A 13,954-nucleotide genomic window follows, 5' to 3' on the forward strand; every position below is an offset into this window, starting at 1 on the left:
AATGCCTTGTACCTTTAGCACAAAGAGAAATGACAGTCTCTGACTTCATAAAGTTTACAATGTAATACATCATAGCTACACTTTGCCTTATCTTGGCATTTAGTCAACCAATCTACCAATAAGCATTTATTAAGTACCTACTGTGTGCTAGGCACTGTCTTAAGTGCTAGGGATATAAATAAAGAAAGGCAAAAGACAGCCCCTCTTTGAGGATTTCACAATCTAATGGGCGTGTATAGAAAAGTGGAAGGACAAAGGGATTTGAGGTTAGAAAACCTGAGTTGGAATTCTGCCTTAGATAGTATAATTCACCTAATATTTTTGAACCTCATTTTCTTCATTTGTAAATTGTGGGTCCTCCTCCTTGGATTGTGATGAGAGAAGTGCTTTGTAATTCTAGCCACTTCTTGTCTTGTCTTTCATAATGTCCTGACTACAGTCCCTTCCACTATATAAATGTCAGTTGTTAGTACAACTTGAGGCAATAAAGTAATGGATTGTTTACAGAATGTTCTCCTCACTTCTTAGTCACACATCATATGTCTTGAGGCTCCAGTTAGGTTGTAAGTTCCTTTTGGAAAAAGAGAAATTTTTTAAAGGTGCATATTTCTGTTTTATTGACGCATAACAAGACATTATAACTTGCCTGAACCTGAGGCAATCCAAGTAATAAGCTGGACATTGATATAGTTTTGAGGATTAATGACCAATGCTATACATTCACAGCTTTACTAGCAAGGCTACATTTCAATTTATAAGGTGCTCCATCTTGACAGAGGGCTAATGGACTAAATTTGCAGAATGCGACACATTCTTTGACATGGACAATATGGGAATTTTTTGTTTGACTATACATGTTTGTTACAGGGTTTTTGTTTTTCTTTGCTTTTTTTTTTTTCAGTAAGATATGGAGATGGGAGAGAAAGGAAATAAATATGTGATAATTTTAATTTTTAAAAATTATAAAGTGCCAAATTAGCATTGTGATTAATTTAACTCTTCAATTTCACTTTGGGGGAATTAGTGGAATGGGGGTGGGAGGGAAGCATTGAATCTCCTAATTTCTACAGAATCAATCTTTTACCTATGAAATAAAGTGTGTGTGGGGGGATAGTTTCTTTAATTATGTTCATTATGAGCTTTGTCTAGTTCAAACTTATAGTATTGGTTTTCAATTGTTATGATTGTTTTAATCTGTTCTATTCTGATCAAGTTCAATTCTGATAAAGAAAAACTCTTGAAAAAGTAGTTTATATGTAGCTATAACTTCTCTGCAGATCTGGTCTCCCTAGAATTGCTGAAACATTGAGTAATTGAAAGTGGTTTCATCATCTAAATCAGAATTGTCAAAGAAAAACAACATATCCCTGGGGCCTTATTAGCATAAAAAACTACAAATTAACATTATCTATAACATACTGTATTTTTATATAATTTATAGAATATTTTCCATCACCTTTTAATCTGGATTTTGTCCAGCACAAAAGTGTTACAGGCCACATGCTCTCCTCATGTTTGATATCAATGCTCTAGAGTACCTTTACTAATATAAGTTACTAATATAAGTCTCTCAAGATGAAAATGAAAAGTTCTCCTCAAGTCCTTTAGAAGCTCAAATACATAAATTGGTTCAAAGTTTCAGGGGCTGCAACTTTCATTTACTAGAGGAGGGGACATACACATACTGGAAATAAGACAGCTGACAGATTTTTTACTGGCACAAACACAGGATTCATGCTAGGGGAGTCTTTCTGTCCAGAGTCTTATGTTTCCTCGTATTGCCCCCAGTGCCAAGTATGCGCTTTGTATTTTGGGAGTGGTTGATAAATATTGGTCAGATGAAGTACAAATTAATGAGTATGGAAGATTCTCGGGGTGCCTTGTTTGGAGCCCTCATATCAGAATCAGAGGCTTGCCAAGGATTGTACTGTCATTACTGAAAGGGAGGAGGGTAACCCAAAAAATGTATTCTCCCATTGCATGTAACCTGAGCAACTGCAGCTGGCAGTGGAGATGGCCTCAGCCCCTGGCCTTCTTGTTCTAATCTTAGAATGCTGTGATCCTGGCTTCCTGTGGCCTGAAGGACAAATGTCACCAATTTAGCCTCACACATACAAACACACACACAAACACACATACCGTCTCATAATCAAATGCATAGATACCAAGAGTGTTTTCATTTATTAAATCAGGAGCAGTCATATTACAGAGGCAAATCTTAAGGTCATAGATTAAGAATTAGAAAGGAAATTAAATATCATCTAGTTCAATTTCCTCATTTTACAGAAGAGGAAAAGGAAGCCCAGAGAAGTAATTTTTCTTGTCCAAGGTCACCTAAGAATGTTTCATGACATTGCTTGTTACCATAAGGTCCCCTAAGGGTAAAGTGTATGACAACTAGGGATTAGTATCTTTAAATTCATGCTACCCAAGTGTACAGAAGGATGTTTATTATTCAATCAATAGGGGAAGAATGAGAGGGAGGAAACAGCTAAGAAGAACAGAGAAAGGAGAATAAAGTTTTTGAATTTACCTTGAGGGTCATTGATTTATTTCATTGGTTCAGGTGAAATATAAATAATCCAAACCCTTACATTTAACTTATATTTCCATCATCAGTAACAATAATTCACATTGTATGGTACTTTCAGTGGTTTCTTTACAATACTTTTATAAAGTAGGTAGTACAAATGTTATTATCCTCCTTTTCAGATGAGGAAAATAAAGTCAAATAGATTAAGTGATTTGCCCATGATAACACAGCTCCTAAATATTTAAACCTGACAGAATCACTGGGTTTCTATAGTGAAGAGATTTTATTGGAAAACTTCTTATTCAGTTGTTTTAGTTGTGATTTGGTGTTTACTTGGCAGAAACACTAGTGGTTTGCATTTTTTTCTTCAGCTCATTTTACAGATGAGGAAACTGAGGCAAAAAGGGTTAAATGACTTGCCCAGAATCACATAACTACTAATGGCCCGAGACCACGTTTGAACAGGGCTTCCAGGCTTCAGGCCTGTTAAGGGACAGGTCAATTCTCCGAGAGCCTCCACAGCTGTGTATTATAATATTTGAAGGAGTTGCAGGGCGGCCTTTGCTGACACAGGTGTTGCAGACTGGGAATGAGATAAATTGGAGGTAGAGGGAAGAGGAGCAACTGCCTCTCAGTCTCCTTGTATCATCCTCTCACAGGAAGAGATCCATTCTGCAGGTCTGGGTTGGATCTCCAGCATCCACTGTCAGGTGGCTCCTGTGTATTCCAACACAAGCCCAGTGTTTTATCTACTTCACCATTCAAACCCAGATCTTTTCACTCTAAATACAGCATTTCTTCTCATTCTATTAGGCTGTCACCTTCCCAGCTTCCCCCTCAAAAACCTTTTTACTTTTTTTCAAACTTGAGCAACTTATAAGTCTCAAAACTTGAATTTGATGTTTATATATGTATAATCTTTATCATATTGTGTGGGAGGAAGAAAAAAATTTTCAACTCAAAATCTTAATGAATATTGAAAATTATCTTTACATATAAATGGAAAAAAATAAAATACTATTAAGTGAGAAAAAAAAATTTGAATTTGATCATCTCTCTTCCCCTGCATACCCTCTGATGGAGTTATTAATCAGCTATGGAAATGATCAAAAAATGGGACAGAGGAAAGAAAAAAGACAGGAAGAAAGCAAAAAAGCTGATAAGTCCATAAAATGGATGATTGATTCCTCAGTGATTCCCTGTTGGCTTTGCCTCTTTGTCTAAGATATATCTGTAATAATAATAATAGGGAGTATTTATATGGCACCTACTATGTGCCAGATACTGTTCTAAGTACTGTACAAATTAGCTTTTTTGATTCTCAAAACACCCCTGTAGCAAAGGTTAAATGATTGCCTAGAGTCACATAACTAGTAAGTGCTCAAGACTGGGTTTTAGCTCAGTCTTTCTGACCACTGGGCCACCTACTTTCTTTCAAATACATCTTAAAGATTTGAGTATAGATTCAAGCTTCTGCAGGTCTGTAGGCCCCACTTCCTCTTTTGCTCTTAAAATGCATTTTACAAGGGTGTTGCCAGGTAGCTCTTGGGTACAGTTATAGAAGGAAATGGAAAAAAAAAAAAAAAAAAAAAAGATCCAGGTCATAACCACAGAGACAAAGGACATACTTTACTAAATCTATTGTTTATTTGAAAGTAGCTCACTGAGCAAATAAGTGTCCAAGGCCAGAATTGAGCTCAGGAAGAAGAGTTTTTATAATTCCAGGGCTAACATTCTATGCACTATGGCATCACCTAGCTGCCCTTATGCTGTTGTTACTTACTCTGAATTTCCAGTAAGAGGAAAAATACTTTGGAGCAGCCCCTATTGATCTTGCTGATTCCTGATTACCTGATTCTTTCCCCCCTCCCCTCTAATGGAAGAGTAAAGAAACAAGATGGGTGAGAGTAGGGAAAGGGTTTAGATTCTAGTTAGAGGTGAGAAAGACTGTGAGACCAGTGACTGCTGTGTACTTAAATTTAGATGTGAGAAAGAGAGAGAGAGAGAGAGAGAGAGAGAGAGAGAGAGAGAGAGAGAGAGAGAGAGAGAGAGAGAGAAGAGAGAAGGGAGGGAGGAAGGAAAGAAGGAAGGAAGAAAGAAAATAGTTTTTAAAAAGGAATAAAACTAAATGTTAGGAAGTAGGCCAATGGGGAAAGTATTGTATTTGGAGTCAAAGGAACTGGGTTCAAATATTAGACTTTCCATTTTACTTTGGGCCAGTCATAATCTCTCTGGATCACAGTTTCCTTATCTATAAAATGAGGTGGCTGGATGAAATGATCACTAATGTCCTTTCCAACTCTCAAATTGATAATGCTATGAAGCTTTTCCTTATATTTCTATTTCTGTAATGGGAACTATTTTTCCAGTCTCAGTATCACCACCTGGATTCCCTCCTCTCCTTTATCCCTTTTATCCAATCAGTTGTCACATCTTACTGTTTCTACTTCCACAATAGCTCTCACACCTACACTCCTTCTTCTCCACTTACCAAGTCACCTGTAAGTTCAAATCTTCGTTATTCTCACAAGGACTATGACCATGATCTCCCAAATGGTCTCCATGAGTCATGTGCTTCCTCATCTACTCCATCCTCCACAGAGCTGCCAAAGTGATTTTCCTTTATCCCAAACTCCATGTTACATCCTGCCCCCCACCCCCACCCCCAGCCCTTTACACAATCAACTCCAACGGCTCCCTATAATTTCTAGACTAAAATAATAATCCTTTGGTTTGGCTTTTAAAATTCTTCACATGGACTTGGCTCTTTTCAACAATGAGGTGATTTAAGGAAATTCCAATAGACTTGTTATGGAAAGAGCCATCCACACCCAGAGAGAGAAATTATGAATTACGAAGCCTGAATGTGGATCAAAGCATAGAATTTTTATCTTTTTGTTCTGGTTGTTGTTTGTATGCTTGGGTCTTTTTTTCTTTCCTGTGTTTTTTCCCCTTTGATCTGATTTCTTGATGAATATGGAAATACATTTAGAAGAATTACATATTTAATCTATATCCGATTATCTAAGGGAGGGGAGAGAGGAGAGAGGTAGAAAAAATTGGAACACAAGATTTTGCAAAGGTGAATGTTAAAAACTATCTTTACATGTATTTGGAAAGATAAAATACTATCAAAAAATAAAATTCTTCACATTATTTTCTCCTGTTTTTCCATTTCTGCCCTTTAGGGACATCTCACCTCTCTATGGCAACTATGCCCCTTCTGTTCTCACAATTTCTCCATGATCTCCAATGGCTCAGCAATCATATTCACAAGTCATTTTTAGTGCCATGGGATGAAATTTGGCTGGGCTTGGTGATTTGAACACCTTATGGGAACTGAGGCTGTTTAGGAACCTCCCATTGACACTAGAATTTACTCCCCTAATATTTTGGACTAGCCTGTGGGCCACTTTGAAAGAGCTTTGAACTCTGACTAGGCATCATGAACCATATTTTAAGATCACTCACCGAACAAGATAAGTATCTCTCTGCTTGGACAGTTGCATCCTGAAGGGCCACAAAGAGAAAAAAATAATACTGCCTGGCAAACTGGACAAGTTGTAAAGAAAGAAGTCTGCAGAAGGTAATGTTTTCTAGAGGTCTCTTTAGTGTGAACTGGGTCTTTATTGAATTTTTCTTAAGACAAAGCAAAGAAGACATAAAAGGGCAAGAATTAGTCATTTTCAGACCCCTTAAAGGTGGCCAATGAGAGTTTGCATGGAGATTTGGGAGCTTTTCTGATTCTTTACGAACTAGTTTTCAGTGTTCTCATGAGTTCCACTTGTTTCCTGTGTTTCTCTTGTAATTCTTTCCTTCTTCCTTCCTTCTCCCTTTCTCCACTCCAACTGCCCAGCAATGCTGAAGGACAAGGTATTTGTTCCCATTAATAGAAAGGGGTGTTAGATTGAATATGATCTCTGAACTAAAGTTTGGAGGAGAATCTTGTGAAAGTTAAATCTTGTGAATACAAGTAATCTCCTATAGAAGAATAAGAGGAAAAACACAATTCATTACAAGAGGAATTTTTTCAGATTCATCATCTAGATGATATCTAAGGTACCTTCTAGTTCTAAATCTACAACCCTATGACTATTAATTTAGATTAACTATGTGCAAGAATTTCCCCACCAGTGGTAATAGAATTTTTAGAGCCATGAGGCTTTAGACACAGATGACCTGGAATGCTGATTTAAATGGTGGTCTTTCTAAAAGCCATCTAAAAAAAGTGGCATCTAAAAGGTGATGGCCACTGAAGTTTTCTCCCAGGCCTATTACTGTAAGTTATTGATTGGGAAGCAAAAGAGAGCAAACCCTTGTATTCTCAAGATCTGGTCTCAATGAGTGGTTATATGGGATGGAATGGGACTTTTTTTTCCTGTCCTAGAACACTTATCCATCATTTCTTAGTCTGAGTACTATTTTTTTAATCTTCCTTCTCCAAGACTCCACTCTCAGCTGCAGCCTGAGAGACCTTCTCATGCACTACTCTGGCCTCGAGATTGTACCAGAAGCCCAGGCCTAGAGCCAAGACAAAGGGTGGGGAGAAAAGAGCTGGAGCCAGGGCCGTGTGGTAAGAATCAGACTCCAGCTCAAGGACAAAGATGCTAGTATTTAGAAAGACCACGCCATCTAACACTTACTGAAGCTCTATGGCACGGGTTTCTGGCAGGTTCTGCTCAGTCCAGACACAAGGACTCCAAGGTTTTCAGAAGAAAGCATTAGGAAAACAAAAAAGTACATTTTGGGTGCCATTTTCTTTAGTTTTCTACAAATGCAGGCTGAGACAAGAAGGAGGCAAGGGGAGGTTTCAAGCTAGTTGTCATGACTGAGATGATGGGATTAGCAATAGGATGAACTGGACAAGGAAAGTCAAAGCTTTGAAACCTGTAAACATACAAAGACATAAAAATAGGAACATGGCTAGGAAAGAACAAAGAAACACGACTCTTCAAACAAATCTGAGACCAGGAGACCTGTCCAAGGAAAAAGGATGGGCAGGATGTAAACATCCCTTGAATACCATGACCCATGAATCAAAATCAAGATAGGGTGCAAGATCTGAGATATTAATACAGATAGAAATGAGGAAAGTGATTGGTCATGATCCAATCAGGCAACTGTCAAAAGTTTAAATGGGGAGCAAATAAGCAATAAGCTAGCAACACCCATGAGACCCAGGTACTGGAATAATGGGATCAAGTATGAGATACTTAGGCACTAAGAACCATCCATAGAATCATAGCCCTATAATTGAAAGAGACTTTAGGGGTCAACTAGTCCAATCCCTTATTTCCTTTCCAAACAAGGAAACTGAGGCCCAGAGGTTATATGGCTTACCCAATATCACATAGGTAACATTGTGGCAAGCCTGGGGTTTGGACTATAAAGTTAATGTTTTTCCATTGCACCATGTTGGTGTCATATTATGATCAAGAAATATAGACTATAGGGATGAGATACCCAGGTCAAGGTTGGAGCAAGAAGATAATAAGGAAAAAAGGAAAGAAGGAAGGAAGGAAGGAAGGGAGGGAGGAAGGAAGGGAAGGAGGGAGAGAGAATAGAAGTATTTATTAAGCATTCATTACATGCTAGGAATTGTACAAAGTGCAAGGAATACCAAAACAAGTAAAAAAAGAAATACCATCTTTGTCCTCAAGGAACCTACATTTTGGTGGAAGAAGGCATATAAAGAGAAGTAAAAAAAAAAATAGGGGGTGGAGGGGAAGTCCTTGGTGCAAGAATATGATTTTGAAGTCCCAAGGCCAGGAGGGGAAAGAAGGCTAGCCTAGGCCCTTGCATAAAATGGAAGTTCCAGGAGAAAATTACCAATGGGCAAGTCTTACAGAGGGATGTTCCAGGTGGGGAAGGCCATGGAATATGCCAGGATAAGGAGGCATATCCTGCAGGAGGCAGGGCCTGCAATCCAGGCCCTGAGTCAAGTTCCAGGATGAGCCAGATTATTTCTAAAGCCCCTTCTAGTTCTAGTATGTTGTTCTATAAGTCATTCCCTCAAAATTCTACTTTTGATGTTAAACTTGACTGAAACAAGAGAGATAGTGGTCTTCCTTGTAAAGTAATAAGTGCAACAAGCAAAGAGGCAAATTTAGGCTTATTGTCAGGAAAAAAAAGGAAACTCAACAACTTCTCAATGATAAGAGCTGTGCAAAAGTAGAATGAGTTGCCTCAATAGGTATGGCAAATCATTCCAGTGTCTTTGCCAAGGGAATCCCAAATAGGATCACAAAGAATAGGGCATGACTAATTGACTAAACAGCAAAGAGGTCTCTTCCAGCTCTGAAATTCTGGGAGTCTGTGATTCATTTCTCTGCCACTTAATAATTTATCATGTAAGTTATTTAGCTCATTTAACTTCTCTGAAACTCTTAGCATTTCTGTGAAATGAGGAGTTGAACTGGGTGCTCACTGACATTCTTTTGAACTCTTAAGGCCTCTGATTCTCTGCTACCTGGAGCTCTCTTCCTCTAGTCTGCCATCCTCAATGTCCTATCTTTGTAGCTAAAGTCACTCCTCCAGGTCCCATGGTTCTCTCTCTCCTTCCCAGCTAGCCACCTGCCAACGTCAGCTTCAAAGAAAGGGAAGCTGGGGAGGAGCTTTGGATTTTCTTACAGAATATATTTTTAGCTGAATGAGTCTCTCCAAGTAGTTAATGATGGGTGCCTTTGAGACAGAAGTAAATGCATTGCCAGCACTATGTAAGTAATAATAATAATAGGCTAGCAGATCTGGTAGACAAGCAAGGAGTCAGAGAGAGATGAACAGACTGATCTGTCCAGTGTCCTAGCCACGGGGAAGCTCAACTAAGCATACCCTCTCCATCAATTCTCCTTGTTGTTCTGAGAGGACAAGATATTAATCTCTGGATTTCCTAATTTGGTATTACAAGGATATTTAAACAGGTGTTGTGTTCAGCCTGAGAGGCAGCTGCACTAATAGGGGTTGGAAATATCCTTGGCTTGACAACCTGAACAAGATCTCTAAAAAGATCTTTGCCAGCTCTATGAATATTAAATATATTCCTACTTTGTCTTATAATGGGAAGGATACTGAACTTGGAGAATTTGGTTGAAATTCCTGCTCTTATGTCTACTAGTCATGTCTACTTAGAAGTCATTTCATCTTCCTGAATCTCCATAATCATATTTATAAAACAAGACTAGTACCATCTGGACTACCTATTTCACTGGATTATTATGATATATGAGAGCTGCTAGTTTATAGTTCTATTGTGAAGGACAGTTTTCGGTTTTTGAGTTTTGATTCAAATACCAGAATCCCAGAATTTTAGAATGAAAAGGGAATTTCCATGGCCATTCAGTCTAACTTGAACCTGACAAAAGAATTCCTATTTCAGCATGTTTGGCAAGTGGCCATTTGGCCTTTGATTGAAACATCCAAGAAGAGAGAACTTAATGCCTTCTTTAGGGAGAGAAGACATAAGTGAGGCAGCTTGTAGGCGTAGGCCAGATAAAAAGTTTATTAGTGGACCAATATTTAAAGGTGGATGAGGGAGAGGAATAGGGGAAATTGATGGATCCTCCTAGCTATGAAGTGACAGAGAGAAGAGTTAAGGAACTTATTTCCCTCCTTTGTCATACTAGCATATCTGTTGTTTGAATTATACATTTTGGTCCTTCATCATGTTAAGGAATGTAGGTAGGGATTGAATAGGATATTGGACCTTAAGTTAGGAAAACTCATTTCCCTAAATTCAAATCTGGCTTTAAAAACTTACTTGGGCAAGGCACTTCACCCTGTTTGCCTCAGTTCCTCATCTGTAACATGGGCTGGAGAAGGAAATAGTAAACTACTTTAGTATCTCTGCCAAGAAAACCCTAAATGAGGTCAGAAGAGTTTGGACAGCAAAGCAATACAATAATCATGTATTGCTCTGTACACTTCTCTAACAGTTTTAAGATAGATATCTTATCTCAATGAAATCTTAAATTCCTGGAAGGTTAGATTATGGCTTTCTCTAGTCTCTATCTCTTGTCAGCATTTCAGAATGTAAATTATGCAAGTGAAGTTAAATAAATAAAAAATTAATTAAGTTGAATTTGGGGGGAATTTGTGACTAGAAGGGAAAAAAAAACTATCAATGGATCTTACTAGGGCATCTCTTTCTCTGTCAAGAAGAATGTTCTAAAAGATGGGGAATGATTAACTCTACTGATTACAAGAAATGTTTACAAATGCATTATTTAAAATGTCAACCAAATCCTACAGGATAACTAGATACATGAACCTTATCATTGCAGATTAGAAGGGTTAGTCATTAATTAATTCTCTATTTTGGCCCAGTTATTCCTCCAGTTTCAAACTCACTTAACTGTATTATCATTGAGTTCAACCCTTTCCATCTTGTTTATAAGGAAATTATGAATGTAAAGTCTCTGATATGCAAAGCTCATACCCATCTTCATCATAGCCCTTATTTCAGGAGTGGTCATTTAAGAGACATGGGAGACAGCTTGATAAAGTGGAATAAGTCCTGGAATCAGAAAATCTGAGTTCAAATTCTGGCTCTTCTACACATCTGAAATAATAATAATTCCAGGATCTTAGCATTCATGTCACTTGAAAGTCTGTAAAACACTTCAAAAATACTAACTCAATTTATTCTCACAGCAACTCTGGATGGCAGATGCTATTATTATCACCCATCTTATAGATGAAGAAGCTAAAGCAATAGAGGTTAAGTGCTCAGGGTCACATAGCGAGGAAGTGTCTGAGGCTAGATTTGAATTCAGGTCTTCCTGATTCAAAATCTACTGCATCCCTTGGGACCATTAAATGACCCCAAAGATCAATTCAATATAACCTGTTCTTAATGAACCCATCCATACTGGCTTGTATTGATCATCCTTTACAGGTCTTGGACTCCAGCCTCTTCATTTTACAGACGGAAACCTGAGACTTAGAAAGGTTAAGCAATTTGCTGATGACTACAAAAGGATTTAATGGTATAATGGCAATGATCTGGGGAGATTCTGAATGGTGTGTTGGGCAGAGAGAAACTGAACCATTGAGCCCTGAGGCAAGTAGGGAGAAGGCTTACTGATAGAGATCAGTTTAGCTCCATGGTCCCACTCTCTGGGGAGGTCATCCAGTCAGAAATCCAAGTTATGTCAAACCCCTGAGGCCCACCCTCTATAAGAGGTTTGGACAGCCTCACCTCAGAAATTCCAGTCATGTCCCTGAGGTTAACTTCTCCCCATAAATTTATTCATGGCCCACCTCATGGCCACTACTTTTCTTTGGGCCAGTCTGTCATTCTACTCTGCCCTATGGTATCTTTCTCTTACCTCTCCCCCATGCCTTGTGGTGTCTCTCCTCCCAGATCCTATTTCCCCTCCTTATAGCCAATTAACTCCTTTAGATAGTAAGCCCCTTTCAGGAGTTAACCTGCCAGCTAAAGACAATCCCCAACTGCACTGGGTGCTTCCCTTCTCTTGGTGAATGGCAAGTTTAACTAAAGAACTTGTCCTTTCCATCATTAATTATTAAAATCCCTTTCTATGTTTTCTTACTCTATTTCATATTTACTATTCCTGAAGTCTATTGCATTCTTTCATTTTGTCTTTAACTTCTTCCCTAAATAAATCTACCTTTTGCCAAAGAGAATGACTATTGTGAATTCTTCACATGACCAACTGCCAACTTTCAGTGCCCACATCATTTGGGTCTACATCAGCCACATCAGTTCTAGGGTCTGAAAATGGCTTCTTGGATGATTGAAGAATAGGACTGATTGATTGATTATATAGTGTAAGAATTAATTTCCTCAATAAATAGTCAATGCACATGTTGGTGAGAGAAACAAGAAAAAGAGACAGAGAATGATAGAGACACGGGGACAGACAGGCAAACAGAGACACACAGAGAAAGATAGAAAGATAGAGCAAGAGAGAGCAGAGAGACACAGAAATAGAGATAGAGTAGAGAGAGACAGAAAGAGGTGAGAGGGAAAAAGACAGAGACAGAGACAAAGAGAGACAGAGATAGACAGAAAGACACAGAGAGACAGACAAAGAGAAGAGAGGAGACAAAGACTGTGAGGAGACAAACAGAGACAGTGAGGAGAGAGACAGACACAGAGACAGAGACAAAGAGAAGGTTCTGTGTCAGATACACAGAGAAGAAAAGCCCTTTGGAGTTACAGCCCATAGATCCAAGATTGGTCATAAAAGAACCATATCCTGATTTTAGGAAAAATAGTCATGACACATTCTTACAGAGGGATTTAAGGATTGCAAAGCATGTAACATTTTTATTTTATAATCACAAATAAATATAATTACTACTGCCATTTTACAGATGAGGAAACTGAAGTTCTGAAAAATTAAATGATTTAACTGGGGTCACAATGCTAGTCAGTATCTGAAGTAGGATTTGACCCCAGGTCTGTCTGATTCCAAATAAAGGCATCCACTCAGTGGAAAGTGAATAATATTAGTGAATCACTATCTCTCAAAAACTAACCTGAGAATTACCTGAATGGATTCTGTTTGCCATTCTCATTCTGTACTTTTAAAAATCAGGAATATCATTGATGACCATTTCTTCTTTTTAAAAGATTATGTTTGTTTTATTTTAAAAATTTTATCTTATATTTTTTGTTATGCTATTATAATCTTTTTATATGTTGTTTTCTTGATTGTGCTTAATTTTTTCATCAGTTCATAAAAGTTTTCAGATGCTTCTCTGAATTCTTCATAATCATCATTTAAATTAGTACAACAATATTCCATTATATTCTCACACATACATTCAATGGATATCTTTGTTACTAGTTCTTTGCTACTACAAAAAGTGCTTCTAGGAATATTTTGTAAACTCCTTGAAGGCAGACACTGTTTTGCCTCCTTTTGTATCTCCAGTGCTTAGTACAGTGTCTGGTACTTAATAGGCACTTAGGAAATATTTATTGATTATTTGCTGATGAATATCTAAAACATTTCCCCCTGTCTTTGGAGTATTTGTCTAATAGCAGGACCTCTGCACTAAAAAAGAAAACATGGACATTTTGGTTTCCCGTTTCCCCTTCCCCATTTTTAAGCTTAATTCCTATATTCTTTCCAGAATTGTTAGACTTAAGTTTAGTGACCATTTCTGAGCACCTGCCCTATTAGTTTATATTGTCATGTACATACTATAGTTAATAGTTAATTACTCACATTTATTTCTCCACTGATTTTAGCTTCAAATCCATTTTGGTGCACTTCTTTGATAAAAATAGAGTTCAGGATAAATCTTCAGGTACTAATAGGGAGTCAGCACCCCAAAACATTTTGCAAGATGCTAACAAAATTTATCATTAATCACCCCCACCTAAAGTACAAGCATCCTGAGGGCAGAGACCATGGTTTATACTTCATCATCCATATCTCCTCCAGTCAT

General features: G+C 37.9%; 1 protein-coding gene across 3 annotated transcripts in view; it reads left to right on the plus strand.

Annotated features, from left to right (window-relative positions):
• Window positions 1-13,954, plus strand: part of RCSD1 (RCSD domain containing 1) — an 88,196-nt gene that overhangs the window by 51,381 nt on the left and 22,861 nt on the right. The gene's annotated exons all lie outside the window — the stretch shown is intronic.

This window comes from Sarcophilus harrisii, chromosome 4 (assembly GCF_902635505.1).
Source record: "Sarcophilus harrisii chromosome 4, mSarHar1.11, whole genome shotgun sequence".
Taxonomy (NCBI): domain Eukaryota; kingdom Metazoa; phylum Chordata; class Mammalia; order Dasyuromorphia; family Dasyuridae; genus Sarcophilus; species Sarcophilus harrisii.